Source organism: Chiloscyllium plagiosum, unplaced genomic scaffold (assembly GCF_037043375.1).
Source record: "Chiloscyllium plagiosum isolate Xiang-an unplaced genomic scaffold, Cpla_swu_hap1 HiC_scaffold_3, whole genome shotgun sequence".
Classification (NCBI taxonomy): domain Eukaryota; kingdom Metazoa; phylum Chordata; class Chondrichthyes; order Orectolobiformes; family Hemiscylliidae; genus Chiloscyllium; species Chiloscyllium plagiosum.
The window spans coordinates 123,558,683-123,573,290 of record NW_028270141.1 but is presented as its reverse complement, the minus strand read 5'-3'; the positions used below and the strand labels follow the sequence as shown (position 1 = coordinate 123,573,290).

Below are 14,608 nucleotides of genomic sequence, written 5' to 3'. Positions count from 1 at the left end.
GGCTGAAAGGCAGCTGGAGGGACGGAGGGAGGGAAGCACGCACGGAGGAGGAAGAGCAAAGAGAAAAGAGAAAAAAAAGCCAAAGGGGATAAAGAGAAAGAGCAAGAAAGAAAATGTGGCTGGCCAGCACGCCTTGAAGTAGGGAGAAAAGGCAGGGGCCAGCGCCCACGGCCATATTAGTCTGAAAACGCCCGATCTCGTCTGATCTCGGAAGCTAAGCAGACTCAGGCCTGGTTAGTACTTGGATGGGAGACCGCCTGGGAATACCAGGTGCAGTAGGCTTTTTCCGCCAGCAGTGGCTGCTCAAGTCACCCCTCTGCACTTGTCTTGTGCCAGGCAATGGAGCGGCAGGTTATTTTTGCTGCTGCTGCTGTGCCTGGCATCAGTCTCCTGCAGGCACGAGACACGGAGGGGAGGAGAGCGGAGCGCTGCCAAAATCAGCAAGAAAGGCGGAAAGAAAGGGATTGGGGCTGCACGCTGTCTGCGGGTGGCAGTCAGGAAAGGCGGACAATAGACAATAGGTGCAGGAGTTGGCCATTCTGCCCTTCCAGCCTGCACCACCATTCAATATGATCATGGCTGATCATCCTTAATCAGTATCCTGTTCCTGCCTTATCTCCATAACCCTTGATTCCACTATCCTTGAGAGCTCTATCCAACTCTTTCTTAAATGAATCCAGAGACTGGGCCTCCACTGCCCTCTGGGGCAGAGCATTCCACACAGCCACCACTCTCTGGGTGAAGAAGTTTCTCCTCATCTCTGTCCTAAATGGTCTACCCCGTATTTTTAAGCTGTGTCCTCTGTTTCGGCACTCACCCCGCAGCGGAAACATGTTGCCTGCCGCCAGAGTGTCCAATCCTTTGATCATCTTATATGTCTCAACCAGATCCCCTCTCAGTCTTCTAAACTCAAGGGTACACAAGCCCAGTCGCTCCAGTCTTTCAGTGTAAGGTAATCCCGCCATTCCAGGAATTGACCTCGTGTACCTACGCTGCATTCCCTCAATAGCCAGAATGTCTCTCCTCAAATTTGGAGACCAGAACTGCACACAGTACTCCAGGTGTGGTCTCACCAGGGCCCTGTACAGCTGCAGAAGGACCTCTTTGCTTCTATACTCAATCCCTCTTGTTATGAAGGCCAGCATGCTATTAGCCTTCTTCACTACCTGCTGTACCTGCATGCTTACCTTCATTGAGTGGTGTACAAGAACCCCCAGATCTCTCTGTACTGCCCCTTTACCTAAATTGATTCCACTTAGGTGGTAATCTGCCTTCCTGTTCTTGCCACCAAAGTGGATAAGGATCCATTTATCCACGTGAAAGTGCATCTGCCATGCATCTGAGCACTCACCTAACTTGTCCAGGTCACCCTGTAATCTCCTAACATCCTCATCACATTTCACCCTGCCACCCAGCTGATGAAATTTGCGAATGTTATTGCTAATACCATCTTGTATATCCTGAAGATAGATTGTAAAAAGCTGCGGTCCCAGTACTGATCCGTGCGGTACCCCACTGGTCAGTGCCTGGCATTCCGAAATGGAGGGGTGGAGGAGTGTGGAAGGATGAGAGAATGCAGGCTGCGGCCCTATGAAGCAGGGGGAGGGCTTGCAGTTGGCCTGTGTGGGGATGTGGGAGACTACAGGAGCCTGGTGGGCAAGGGCTGGCTGAAAGGCAGCTGGAGGGACGGAGGGAGAGAAGCACGCACGGAGGAGGAGGAGCAAAGAGAAAAGAGAAAAAAAAGCCAAAGGGGATAAAGAGAAAGAGCAAGAAAGAAAATGTGGCTGGCCAGCACGCCTTGAAGTAGGGAGAAAAGGCAGGGGCCAGCGCCTACGGCCATACTAGTCTGAAAACGCCCGATCTCGTCTGATCTCGGAAGCTAAGCAGACTCAGGCCTGGTTAGTACTTGGATGGGAGACCGCCTGGGAATACCAGGTGCAGTAGGCTTTTTCCGCCAGCAGTGGCTGCTCAAGTCACCCCTCTGCACTTGTCTTGTGCCAGGCAATGGAGCGGCAGGTTATTTTTGCTGCTGCTGCTGTGCCTGGCATCAGTCTCCTGCAGGCACGAGACACGGAGGGGAGGAGAGCGGAGCGCTGCCAAAATCAGCAAGAAAGGCGGAAAGAAAGGGATTGGGGCTGCACGCTGTCTGCGGGTGGCAGTCAGGAAAGGCGGACAATAGACAATAGGTGCAGGAGTTGGCCATTCTGCCCTTCCAGCCTGCACCACCATTCAATATGATCATGGCTGATCATCCTTAATCAGTATCCTGTTCCTGCCTTATCTCCATAACCCTTGATTCCACTATCCTTGAGAGCTCTATCCAACTCTTTCTTAAATGAATCCAGAGACTGGGCCTCCACTGCCCTCTGGGGCAGAGCATTCCACACAGCCACCACTCTCTGGGTGAAGACGTTTCTCCTCATCTCTGTCCTAAATGGTCTACCCCGTATTTTTAAGCTGTGTCCTCTGTTTCGGCACTCACCCCGCAGCGGAAACATGTTGCCTGCCGCCAGAGTGTCCAATCCTTTGATCATCTTATATGTCTCAACCAGATCCCCTCTCAGTCTTCTAAACTCAAGGGTACACAAGCCCAGTCGCTCCAGTCTTTCAGTGTAAGGTAATCCCGCCATTCCAGGAATTGACCTCGTGAACCTACGCTGCATTCCCTCAATAGCCAGAATGTCTCTCCTCAAATTTGGAGACCAGAACTGCACACAGTACTCCAGGTGTGGTCTCACCAGGGCCCTGTACAGCTGCAGAAGGACCTCTTTGCTTCTATACTCAATCCCTCTTGTTATGAAGGCCAGCATGCTATTAGCCTTCTTCACTACCTGCTGTACCTGCATGCTTACCTTCATTGAGTGGTGTACAAGAACCCCCAGATCTCTCTGTACTGCCCCTTTACCTATATTGATTCCACTTAGGTGGTAATCTGCCTTCCTGTTCTTGCCACCAAAGTGGATAAGGATCCATTTATCCACGTGAAAGTGCATCTGCCATGCATCTGAGCACTCACCTAACTTGTCCAGGTCACCCTGTAATCTCCTAACATCCTCATCACATTTCACCCTGCCACCCAGCTGATGAAATTTGCGAATGTTATTGCTAATACCATCTTGTATATCCTGAAGATAGATTGTAAAAAGCTGCGGTCCCAGTACTGATCCGTGCGGTACCCCACTGGTCAGTGCCCGGCATTCCGAAATGGAGGGGTGGAGGAGTGTGGAAGGATGAGAGAATGCAGGCTGCGGCCCTATGAAGCAGGGGGAGGGCTTGCAGTTGGCCTGTGTGGGGTGTGGGAGACGACAGGAGCCTGGTGGGCAAGGGCTGGCTGAAAGGCAGCTGGAGGGACGGAGGGAGGGAAGCACGCACGGAGGAGGAAGAGCAAAGAGAAAAGAGAAAAAAAAGCCAAAGGGGATAAAGAGAAAGAGCAAGAAAGAAAATGTGGCTGGCCAGCACGCCTTGAAGTAGGGAGAAAAGGCAGGGGCCAGCGCCTACGGCCATACTAGTCTGAAAACGCCCGATCTCGTCTGATCTCGGAAGCTAAGCAGACTCAGGCCTGGTTAGTACTTGGATGGGAGACCGCCTGGGAATACCAGGTGCAGTAGGCTTTTTCCGCCAGCAGTGGCTGCTCAAGTCACCCCTCTGCACTTGTCTTGTGCCAGGCAATGGAGCGGCAGGTTATTTTTGCTGCTGCTGCTGTGCCTGGCATCAGTCTCCTGCAGGCACGAGACACGGAGGGGAGGAGAGCGGAGCGCTGCCAAAATCAGCAAGAAAGGCGGAAAGAAAGGGATTGGGGCTGCACGCTGTCTGCGGGTGGCAGTCAGGAAAGGCGGACAATAGACAATAGGTGCAGGAGTTGGCCATTCTGCCCTTCCAGCCTGCACCACCATTCAATATGATCATGGCTGATCATCCTTAATCAGTATCCTGTTCCTGCCTTATCTCCATAACCCTTGATTCCACTATCCTTGAGAGCTCTATCCAACTCTTTCTTAAATGAATCCAGAGACTGGGCCTCCACTGCCCTCTGGGGCAGAGCATTCCACACAGCCACCACTCTCTGGGTGAAGAAGTTTCTCCTCATCTCTGTCCTAAATGGTCTACCCCGTATTTTTAAGCTGTGTCCTCTGTTTCGGCACTCACCCCGCAGCGGAAACATGTTGCCTGCCGCCAGAGTGTCCAATCCTTTGATCATCTTATATGTCTCAACCAGATCCCCTCTCAGTCTTCTAAACTCAAGGGTACACAAGCCCAGTCGCTCCAGTCTTTCAGTGTAAGGTAATCCCGCCATTCCAGGAATTGACCTCGTGAACCTACGCTGCATTCCCTCAATAGCCAGAATGTCTCTCCTCAAATTTGGAGACCAGAACTGCACACAGTACTCCAGGTGTGGTCTCACCAGGGCCCTGTACAGCTGCAGAAGGACCTCTTTGCTTCTATACTCAATCCCTCTTGTTATGAAGGCCAGCATGCTATTAGCCTTCTTCACTACCTGCTGTACCTGCATGCTTACCTTCATTGAGTGGTGTACAAGAACCCCCAGATCTCTCTGTACTGCCCCTTTACCTAAATTGATTCCACTTAGGTGGTAATCTGCCTTCCTGTTCTTGCCACCAAAGTGGATAAGGATCCATTTATCCACGTGAAAGTGCATCTGCCATGCATCTGAGCACTCACCTAACTTGTCCAGGTCACCCTGTAATCTCCTAACATCCTCATCACATTTCACCCTGCCACCCAGCTGATGAAATTTGCGAATGTTATTGCTAATACCATCTTGTATATCCTGAAGATAGATTGTAAAAAGCTGCGGTCCCAGTACTGATCCGTGCGGTACCCCACTGGTCAGTGCCCGGCATTCCGAAATGGAGGGGTGGAGGAGTGTGGAAGGATGAGAGAATGCAGGCTGCGGCCCTATGAAGCAGGGGGAGGGCTTGCAGTTGGCCTGTGTGGGGATGTGGGAGACTACAGGAGCCTGGTGGGCAAGGGCTGGCTGAAAGGCAGCTGGAGGGACGGAGGGAGGGAAGCACGCACGGAGGAGGAAGAGCAAAGAGAATAGAGAAAAAAAAGCCAAAGGGGATAAAGAGAAAGAGCAAGAAAGAAAATGTGGCTGGCCAGCACGCCTTGAAGTAGGGAGAAAAGGCAGGGGCCAGCGCCTACGGCCATACTAGTCTGAAAACGCCCGATCTCGTCTGATCTCGGAAGCTAAGCAGACTCAGGCCTGGTTAGTACTTGGATGGGAGACCGCCTGGGAATACCAGGTGCAGTAGGCTTTTTCCGCCAGCAGTGGCTGCTCAAGTCACCCCTCTGCACTTGTCTTGTGCCAGGCAATGGAGCGGCAGGTTATTTTTGCTGCTGCTGCTGTGCCTGGCATCAGTCTCCTGCAGGCACGAGACACGGAGGGGAGGAGAGCGGAGCGCTGCCAAAATCAGCAAGAAAGGCGGAAAGAAAGGGATTGGGGCTGCACGCTGTCTGCGGGTGGCAGTCAGGAAAGGCGGACAATAGACAATAGGTGCAGGAGTTGGCCATTCTGCCCTTCCAGCCTGCACCACCATTCAATATGATCATGGCTGATCATCCTTAATCAGTATCCTGTTCCTGCCTTATCTCCATAACCCTTGATTCCACTATCCTTGAGAGCTCTATCCAACTCTTTCTTAAATGAATCCAGAGACTGGGCCTCCACTGCCCTCTGGGGCAGAGCATTCCACACAGCCACCACTCTCTGGGTGAAGAAGTTTCTCCTCATCTCTGTCCTAAATGGTCTACCCCGTATTTTTAAGCTGTGTCCTCTGTTTCGGCACTCACCCCGCAGCGGAAACATGTTGCCTGCCGCCAGAGTGTCCAATCCTTTGATCATCTTATATGTCTCAACCAGATCCCCTCTCAGTCTTCTAAACTCAAGGGTACACAAGCCCAGTCGCTCCAGTCTTTCAGTGTAAGGTAATCCCGCCATTCCAGGAATTGACCTCGTGAACCTACGCTGCATTCCCTCAATAGCCAGAATGTCTCTCCTCAAATTTGGAGACTAGAACTGCACACAGTACTCCAGGTGTGGTCTCACCAGGGCCCTGTACAGCTGCAGAAGGACCTCTTTGCTTCTATACTCAATCCCTCTTGTTATGAAGGCCAGCATGCTATTAGCCTTCTTCACTACCTGCTGTACCTGCATGCTTACCTTCATTGAGTGGTGTACAAGAACCCCCAGATCTCTCTGTACTGCCCCTTTACCTAAATGGATTCCACTTAGGTGGTAATTTGCCTTCCTGTTCTTGCCACCAAAGTGGATAAGGATCCATTTATCCACGTGAAAGTGCATCTGCCATGCATCTGAGCACTCACCTAACTTGTCCAGGTCACCCTGTAATCTCCTAACATCCTCATCACATTTCACCCTGCCACCCAGCTGATGAAATTTGCGAATGTTATTGCTAATACCATCTTGTATATCCTGAAGATAGATTGTAAAAAGCTGCGGTCCCAGTACTGATCCGTGCGGTACCCCACTGGTCAGTGCCCGGCATTCCGAAATGGAGGGGTGGAGGAGTGTGAAAGGATGAGAGAATGCAGGCTGCGGCCCTATGAAGCAGGGGGAGGGCTTGCAGTTGGCCTGTGTGGGGATGTGGGAGACTACAGGAGCCTGGTGGGCAAGGGCTGGCTGAAAGGCAGCTGGAGGGACGGAGGGAGGGAAGCACGCACGGAGGAGGAAGAGCAAAGAGAAAAGAGAAAAAAAAGCCAAAGGGGATAAAGAGAAAGAGCAAGAAAGAAAATGTGGCTGGCCAGCACGCCTTGAAGTAGGGAGAAAAGGCAGGTGCCAGCGCCTACGGCCATACTAGTCTGAAAACGCCCGATCTCGTCTGATCTCGGAAGCTAAGCAGACTCAGGCCTGGTTAGTACTTGGATGGGAGACCGCCTGGGAATACCAGGTGCAGTAGGCTTTTTCCGCCAGCAGTGGCTGCTCAAGTCACCCCTCTGCACTTGTCTTGTGCCAGGCAATGGAGCGGCAGGTTATTTTTGCTGCTGCTGCTGTGCCTGGCATCAGTCTCCTGCAGGCACGAGACACGGAGGGGAGGAGAGCGGAGCGCTGCCAAAATCAGCAAGAAAGGCGGAAAGAAAGGGATTGGGGCTGCACGCTGTCTGCGGGTGGCAGTCAGGAAAGGCGGACAATAGACAATAGGTGCAGGAGTTGGCCATTCTGCCCTTCCAGCCTGCACCACCATTCAATATGATCATGGCTGATCATCCTTAATCAGTATCCTGTTCCTGCCTTATCTCCATAACCCTTGATTCCACTATCCTTGAGAGCTCTATCCAACTCTTTCTTAAATGAATCCAGAGACTGGGCCTCCACTGCCCTCTGGGGCAGAGCATTCCACACAGCCACCACTCTCTGGGTGAAGAAGTTTCTCCTCATCTCTGTCCTAAATGGTCTACCCCGTATTTTTAAGCTGTGTCCTCTGTTTCGGCACTCACCCCGCAGCGGAAACATGTTGCCTGCCGCCAGAGTGTCCAATCCTTTGATCATCTTATATGTCTCAACCAGATCCCCTCTCAGTCTTCTAAACTCAAGGGTACACAAGCCCAGTCGCTCCAGTCTTTCAGTGTAAGGTAATCCCGCCATTCCAGGAATTGACCTCGTGTACCTACGCTGCATTCCCTCAATAGCCAGAATGTCTCTCCTCAAATTTGGAGACCAGAACTGCACACAGTACTCCAGGTGTGGTCTCACCAGGGCCCTGTACAGCTGCAGAAGGACCTCTTTGCTTCTATACTCAATCCCTCTTGTTATGAAGGCCAGCATGCTATTAGCCTTCTTCACTACCTGCTGTACCTGCATGCTTACCTTCATTGAGTGGTGTACAAGAACCCCCAGATCTCTCTGTACTGCCCCTTTACCTAAATTGATTCCACTTAGGTGGTAATCTGCCTTCCTGTTCTTGCCACCAAAGTGGATAAGGATCCATTTATCCACGTGAAAGTGCATCTGCCATGCATCTGAGCACTCACCTAACTTGTCCAGGTCACCCTGTAATCTCCTAACATCCTCATCACATTTCACCCTGCCACCCAGCTGATGAAATTTGCGAATGTTATTGCTAATACCATCTTGTATATCCTGAAGATAGATTGTAAAAAGCTGCGGTCCCAGTACTGATCCGTGCGGTACCCCACTGGTCAGTGCCTGGCATTCCGAAATGGAGGGGTGGAGGAGTGTGGAAGGATGAGAGAATGCAGGCTGCGGCCCTATGAAGCAGGGGGAGGGCTTGCAGTTGGCCTGTGTGGGGATGTGGGAGACTACAGGAGCCTGGTGGGCAAGGGCTGGCTGAAAGGCAGCTGGAGGGACGGAGGGAGAGAAGCACGCACGGAGGAGGAGGAGCAAAGAGAAAAGAGAAAAAAAAGCCAAAGGGGATAAAGAGAAAGAGCAAGAAAGAAAATGTGGCTGGCCAGCACGCCTTGAAGTAGGGAGAAAAGGCAGGGGCCAGCGCCTACGGCCATACTAGTCTGAAAACGCCCGATCTCGTCTGATCTCGGAAGCTAAGCAGACTCAGGCCTGGTTAGTACTTGGATGGGAGACCGCCTGGGAATACCAGGTGCAGTAGGCTTTTTCCGCCAGCAGTGGCTGCTCAAGTCACCCCTCTGCACTTGTCTTGTGCCAGGCAATGGAGCGGCAGGTTATTTTTGCTGCTGCTGCTGTGCCTGGCATCAGTCTCCTGCAGGCACGAGACACGGAGGGGAGGAGAGCGGAGCGCTGCCAAAATCAGCAAGAAAGGCGGAAAGAAAGGGATTGGGGCTGCACGCTGTCTGCGGGTGGCAGTCAGGAAAGGCGGACAATAGACAATAGGTGCAGGAGTTGGCCATTCTGCCCTTCCAGCCTGCACCACCATTCAATATGATCATGGCTGATCATCCTTAATCAGTATCCTGTTCCTGCCTTATCTCCATAACCCTTGATTCCACTATCCTTGAGAGCTCTATCCAACTCTTTCTTAAATGAATCCAGAGACTGGGCCTCCACTGCCCTCTGGGGCAGAGCATTCCACACAGCCACCACTCTCTGGGTGAAGACGTTTCTCCTCATCTCTGTCCTAAATGGTCTACCCCGTATTTTTAAGCTGTGTCCTCTGTTTCGGCACTCACCCCGCAGCGGAAACATGTTGCCTGCCGCCAGAGTGTCCAATCCTTTGATCATCTTATATGTCTCAACCAGATCCCCTCTCAGTCTTCTAAACTCAAGGGTACACAAGCCCAGTCGCTCCAGTCTTTCAGTGTAAGGTAATCCCGCCATTCCAGGAATTGACCTCGTGAACCTATGCTGCATTCCCTCAATAGCCAGAATGTCTCTCCTCAAATTTGGAGACCAGAACTGCACACAGTACTCCAGGTGTGGTCTCACCAGGGCCCTGTACAGCTGCAGAAGGACCTCTTTGCTTCTATACTCAATCCCTCTTGTTATGAAGGCCAGCATGCTATTAGCCTTCTTCACTACCTGCTGTACCTGCATGCTTACCTTCATTGAGTGGTGTACAAGAACCCCCAGATCTCTCTGTACTGCCCCTTTACCTATATTGATTCCACTTAGGTGGTAATCTGCCTTCCTGTTCTTGCCACCAAAGTGGATAACGATCCATTTATCCACGTGAAAGTGCATCTGCCATGCATCTGAGCACTCACCTAACTTGTCCAGGTCACCCTGTAATCTCCTAAGATCCTCATCACATTTCACCCTGCCACCCAGCTGATGAAATTTGCGAATGTTATTGCTAATACCATCTTGTATATCCTGAAGATAGATTGTAAAAAGCTGCGGTCCCAGTACTGATCCGTGCGGTACCCCACTGGTCAGTGCCCGGCATTCCGAAATGGAGGGGTGGAGGAGTGTGGAAGGATGAGAGAATGCAGGCTGCGGCCCTATGAAGCAGGGGGAGGGCTTGCAGTTGGCCTGTGTGGGGATGTGGGAGACTACAGGAGCCTGGTGGGCAAGGGCTGGCTGAAAGGCAGCTGGAGGGACGGAGGGAGGGAAGCACGCACGGAGGAGGAAGAGCAAAGAGAATAGAGAAAAAAAAGCCAAAGGGGATAAAGAGAAAGAGCAAGAAAGAAAATGTGGCTGGCCAGCACGCCTTGAAGTAGGGAGAAAAGGCAGGGGCCAGCGCCTACGGCCATACTAGTCTGAAAACGCCCGATCTCGTCTGATCTCGGAAGCTAAGCAGACTCAGGCCTGGTTAGTACTTGGATGGGAGACCGCCTGGGAATACCAGGTGCAGTAGGCTTTTTCCGCCAGCAGTGGCTGCTCAAGTCACCCCTCTGCACTTGTCTTGTGCCAGGCAATGGAGCGGCAGGTTATTTTTGCTGCTGCTGCTGTGCCTGGCATCAGTCTCCTGCAGGCACGAGACACGGAGGGGAGGAGAGCGGAGCGCTGCCAAAATCAGCAAGAAAGGCGGAAAGAAAGGGATTGGGGCTGCACGCTGTCTGCGGGTGGCAGTCAGGAAAGGCGGACAATAGACAATAGGTGCAGGAGTTGGCCATTCTGCCCTTCCAGCCTGCACCACCATTCAATATGATCATGGCTGATCATCCTTAATCAGTATCCTGTTCCTGCCTTATCTCCATAACCCTTGATTCCACTATCCTTGAGAGCTCTATCCAACTCTTTCTTAAATGAATCCAGAGACTGGGCCTCCACTGCCCTCTGGGGCAGAGCATTCCACACAGCCACCACTCTCTGGGTGAAGAAGTTTCTCCTCATCTCTGTCCTAAATGGTCTACCCCGTATTTTTAAGCTGTGTCCTCTGTTTCGGCACTCACCCCGCAGCGGAAACATGTTGCCTGCCGCCAGAGTGTCCAATCCTTTGATCATCTTATATGTCTCAACCAGATCCCCTCTCAGTCTTCTAAACTCAAGGGTACACAAGCCCAGTCGCTCCAGTCTTTCAGTGTAAGGTAATCCCGCCATTCCAGGAATTGACCTCGTGAACCTACGCTGCATTCCCTCAATAGCCAGAATGTCTCTCCTCAAATTTGGAGACTAGAACTGCACACAGTACTCCAGGTGTGGTCTCACCAGGGCCCTGTACAGCTGCAGAAGGACCTCTTTGCTTCTATACTCAATCCCTCTTGTTATGAAGGCCAGCATGCTATTAGCCTTCTTCACTACCTGCTGTACCTGCATGCTTACCTTCATTGAGTGGTGTACAAGAACCCCCAGATCTCTCTGTACTGCCCCTTTACCTAAATTGATTCCACTTAGGTGGTAATCTGCCTTCCTGTTCTTGCCACCAAAGTGGATAAGGATCCATTTATCCACGTGAAAGTGCATCTGCCATGCATCTGAGCACTCACCTAACTTGTCCAGGTCACCCTGTAATCTCCTAACATCCTCATCACATTTCACCCTGCCACCCAGCTGATGAAATTTGCGAATGTTATTGCTAATACCATCTTGTATATCCTGAAGATAGATTGTAAAAAGCTGCGGTCCCAGTACTGATCCGTGCGGTACCCCACTGGTCAGTGCCCGGCATTCCGAAATGGAGGGGTGGAGGAGTGTGAAAGGATGAGAGAATGCAGGCTGCGGCCCTATGAAGCAGGGGGAGGGCTTGCAGTTGGCCTGTGTGGGGTGTGGGAGACGACAGGAGCCTGGTGGGCAAGGGCTGGCTGAAAGGCAGCTGGAGGGACGGAGGGAGGGAAGCACGCACGGAGGAGGAAGAGCAAAGAGAAAAGAGAAAAAAAAGCCAAAGGGGATAAAGAGAAAGAGCAAGAAAGAAAATGTGGCTGGCCAGCACGCCTTGAAGTAGGGAGAAAAGGCAGGGGCCAGCGCCTACGGCCATACTAGTCTGAAAACGCCCGATCTCGTCTGATCTCGGAAGCTAAGCAGACTCAGGCCTGGTTAGTACTTGGATGGGAGACCGCCTGGGAATACCAGGTGCAGTAGGCTTTTTCCGCCAGCAGTGGCTGCTCAAGTCACCCCTCTGCACTTGTCTTGTGCCAGGCAATGGAGCGGCAGGTTATTTTTGCTGCTGCTGCTGTGCCTGGCATCAGTCTCCTGCAGGCACGAGACACGGAGGGGAGGAGAGCGGAGCGCTGCCAAAATCAGCAAGAAAGGCGGAAAGAAAGGGATTGGGGCTGCACGCTGTCTGCGGGTGGCAGTCAGGAAAGGCGGACAATAGACAATAGGTGCAGGAGTTGGCCATTCTGCCCTTCCAGCCTGCACCACCATTCAATATGATCATGGCTGATCATCCTTAATCAGTATCCTGTTCCTGCCTTATCTCCATAACCCTTGATTCCACTATCCTTGAGAGCTCTATCCAACTCTTTCTTAAATGAATCCAGAGACTGGGCCTCCACTGCCCTCTGGGGCAGAGCATTCCACACAGCCACCACTCTCTGGGTGAAGAAGTTTCTCCTCATCTCTGTCCTAAATGGTCTACCCCGTATTTTTAAGCTGTGTCCTCTGTTTCGGCACTCACCCCGCAGCGGAAACATGTTGCCTGCCGCCAGAGTGTCCAATCCTTTGATCATCTTATATGTCTCAACCAGATCCCCTCTCAGTCTTCTAAACTCAAGGGTACACAAGCCCAGTCGCTCCAGTCTTTCAGTGTAAGGTAATCCCGCCATTCCAGGAATTGACCTCGTGAACCTACGCTGCATTCCCTCAATAGCCAGAATGTCTCTCCTCAAATTTGGAGACCAGAACTGCACACAGTACTCCAGGTGTGGTCTCACCAGGGCCCTGTACAGCTGCAGAAGGACCTCTTTGCTTCTATACTCAATCCCTCTTGTTATGAAGGCCAGCATGCTATTAGCCTTCTTCACTACCTGCTGTACCTGCATGCTTACCTTCATTGAGTGGTGTACAAGAACCCCCAGATCTCTCTGTACTGCCCCTTTACCTAAATTGATTCCACTTAGGTGGTAATCTGCCTTCCTGTTCTTGCCACCAAAGTGGATAAGGATCCATTTATCCACGTGAAAGTGCATCTGCCATGCATCTGAGCACTCACCTAACTTGTCCAGGTCACCCTGTAATCTCCTAACATCCTCATCACATTTCACCCTGCCACCCAGCTGATGAAATTTGCGAATGTTATTGCTAATACCATCTTGTATATCCTGAAGATAGATTGTAAAAAGCTGCGGTCCCAGTACTGATCCGTGCGGTACCCCACTGGTCAGTGCCCGGCATTCCGAAATGGAGGGGTGGAGGAGTGTGGAAGGATGAGAGAATGCAGGCTGCGGCCCTATGAAGCAGGGGGAGGGCTTGCAGTTGGCCTGTGTGGGGATGTGGGAGACTACAGGAGCCTGGTGGGCAAGGGCTGGCTGAAAGGCAGCTGGAGGGACGGAGGGAGGGAAGCACGCACGGAGGAGGAAGAGCAAAGAGAATAGAGAAAAAAAAGCCAAAGGGGATAAAGAGAAAGAGCAAGAAAGAAAATGTGGCTGGCCAGCACGCCTTGAAGTAGGGAGAAAAGGCAGGGGCCAGCGCCTACGGCCATACTAGTCTGAAAACGCCCGATCTCGTCTGATCTCGGAAGCTAAGCAGACTCAGGCCTGGTTAGTACTTGGATGGGAGACCGCCTGGGAATACCAGGTGCAGTAGGCTTTTTCCGCCAGCAGTGGCTGCTCAAGTCACCCCTCTGCACTTGTCTTGTGCCAGGCAATGGAGCGGCAGGTTATTTTTGCTGCTGCTGCTGTGCCTGGCATCAGTCTCCTGCAGGCACGAGACACGGAGGGGAGGAGAGCGGAGCGCTGCCAAAATCAGCAAGAAAGGCGGAAAGAAAGGGATTGGGGCTGCACGCTGTCTGCGGGTGGCAGTCAGGAAAGGCGGACAATAGACAATAGGTGCAGGAGTTGGCCATTCTGCCCTTCCAGCCTGCACCACCATTCAATATGATCATGGCTGATCATCCTTAATCAGTATCCTGTTCCTGCCTTATCTCCATAACCCTTGATTCCACTATCCTTGAGAGCTCTATCCAACTCTTTCTTAAATGAATCCAGAGACTGGGCCTCCACTGCCCTCTGGGGCAGAGCATTCCACACAGCCACCACTCTCTGGGTGAAGAAGTTTCTCCTCATCTCTGTCCTAAATGGTCTACCCCGTATTTTTAAGCTGTGTCCTCTGTTTCGGCACTCACCCCGCAGCGGAAACATGTTGCCTGCCGCCAGAGTGTCCAATCCTTTGATCATCTTATATGTCTCAACCAGATCCCCTCTCAGTCTTCTAAACTCAAGGGTACACAAGCCCAGTCGCTCCAGTCTTTCAGTGTAAGGTAATCCCGCCATTCCAGGAATTGACCTCGTGAACCTACGCTGCATTCCCTCAATAGCCAGAATGTCTCTCCTCAAATTTGGAGACTAGAACTGCACACAGTACTCCAGGTGTGGTCTCACCAGGGCCCTGTACAGCTGCAGAAGGACCTCTTTGCTTCTATACTCAATCCCTCTTGTTATGAAGGCCAGCATGCTATTAGCCTTCTTCACTACCTGCTGTACCTGCATGCTTACCTTCATTGAGTGGTGTACAAGAACCCCCAGATCTCTCTGTACTGCCCCTTTACCTAAATGGATTCCACTTAGGTGGTAATTTGCCTTCCTGTTCTTGCCACCA

At 51.9% G+C, this 14,608-nt stretch overlaps 9 non-coding genes across 9 annotated transcripts; all 9 read left to right on the top strand.

Annotated features, from left to right (window-relative positions):
- The first annotated feature begins 163 nt into the window (after positions 1–163).
- LOC148150962 (5S ribosomal RNA) lies at positions 164–282 on the top strand. Its single transcript, XR_015756079.1, has one exon. It is a non-coding gene; the product is annotated as a 5S ribosomal RNA (ribosomal RNA).
- A 1,546-nt stretch (positions 283–1,828) lies between these two features.
- LOC148150961 (5S ribosomal RNA) lies at positions 1,829–1,947 on the top strand. Its single transcript, XR_015756394.1, has one exon. It is a non-coding gene; the product is annotated as a 5S ribosomal RNA (ribosomal RNA).
- A 1,545-nt stretch (positions 1,948–3,492) lies between these two features.
- LOC148150960 (5S ribosomal RNA) lies at positions 3,493–3,611 on the top strand. The gene has a single exon (XR_015756393.1). It is a non-coding gene; the product is annotated as a 5S ribosomal RNA (ribosomal RNA).
- Positions 3,612–5,157: 1,546 nt separating this feature from the next.
- Positions 5,158–5,276, top strand: LOC148150959 (5S ribosomal RNA). The gene has a single exon (XR_015756392.1). It is a non-coding gene; the product is annotated as a 5S ribosomal RNA (ribosomal RNA).
- Positions 5,277–6,822: 1,546 nt separating this feature from the next.
- Positions 6,823–6,941, top strand: LOC148150958 (5S ribosomal RNA). The gene has a single exon (XR_015756391.1). It is a non-coding gene; the product is annotated as a 5S ribosomal RNA (ribosomal RNA).
- Positions 6,942–8,487: 1,546 nt separating this feature from the next.
- Positions 8,488–8,606, top strand: LOC148150957 (5S ribosomal RNA). Its single transcript, XR_015756390.1, has one exon. It is a non-coding gene; the product is annotated as a 5S ribosomal RNA (ribosomal RNA).
- A 1,546-nt stretch (positions 8,607–10,152) lies between these two features.
- Positions 10,153–10,271, top strand: LOC148150956 (5S ribosomal RNA). Its single transcript, XR_015756389.1, has one exon. It is a non-coding gene; the product is annotated as a 5S ribosomal RNA (ribosomal RNA).
- A 1,545-nt stretch (positions 10,272–11,816) lies between these two features.
- Positions 11,817–11,935, top strand: LOC148150955 (5S ribosomal RNA). Its single transcript, XR_015756388.1, has one exon. It is a non-coding gene; the product is annotated as a 5S ribosomal RNA (ribosomal RNA).
- Positions 11,936–13,481: 1,546 nt separating this feature from the next.
- On the top strand, positions 13,482–13,600 carry LOC148150954 (5S ribosomal RNA). Its single transcript, XR_015756386.1, has one exon. It is a non-coding gene; the product is annotated as a 5S ribosomal RNA (ribosomal RNA).
- Positions 13,601–14,608: the final 1,008 nt, after the last annotated feature.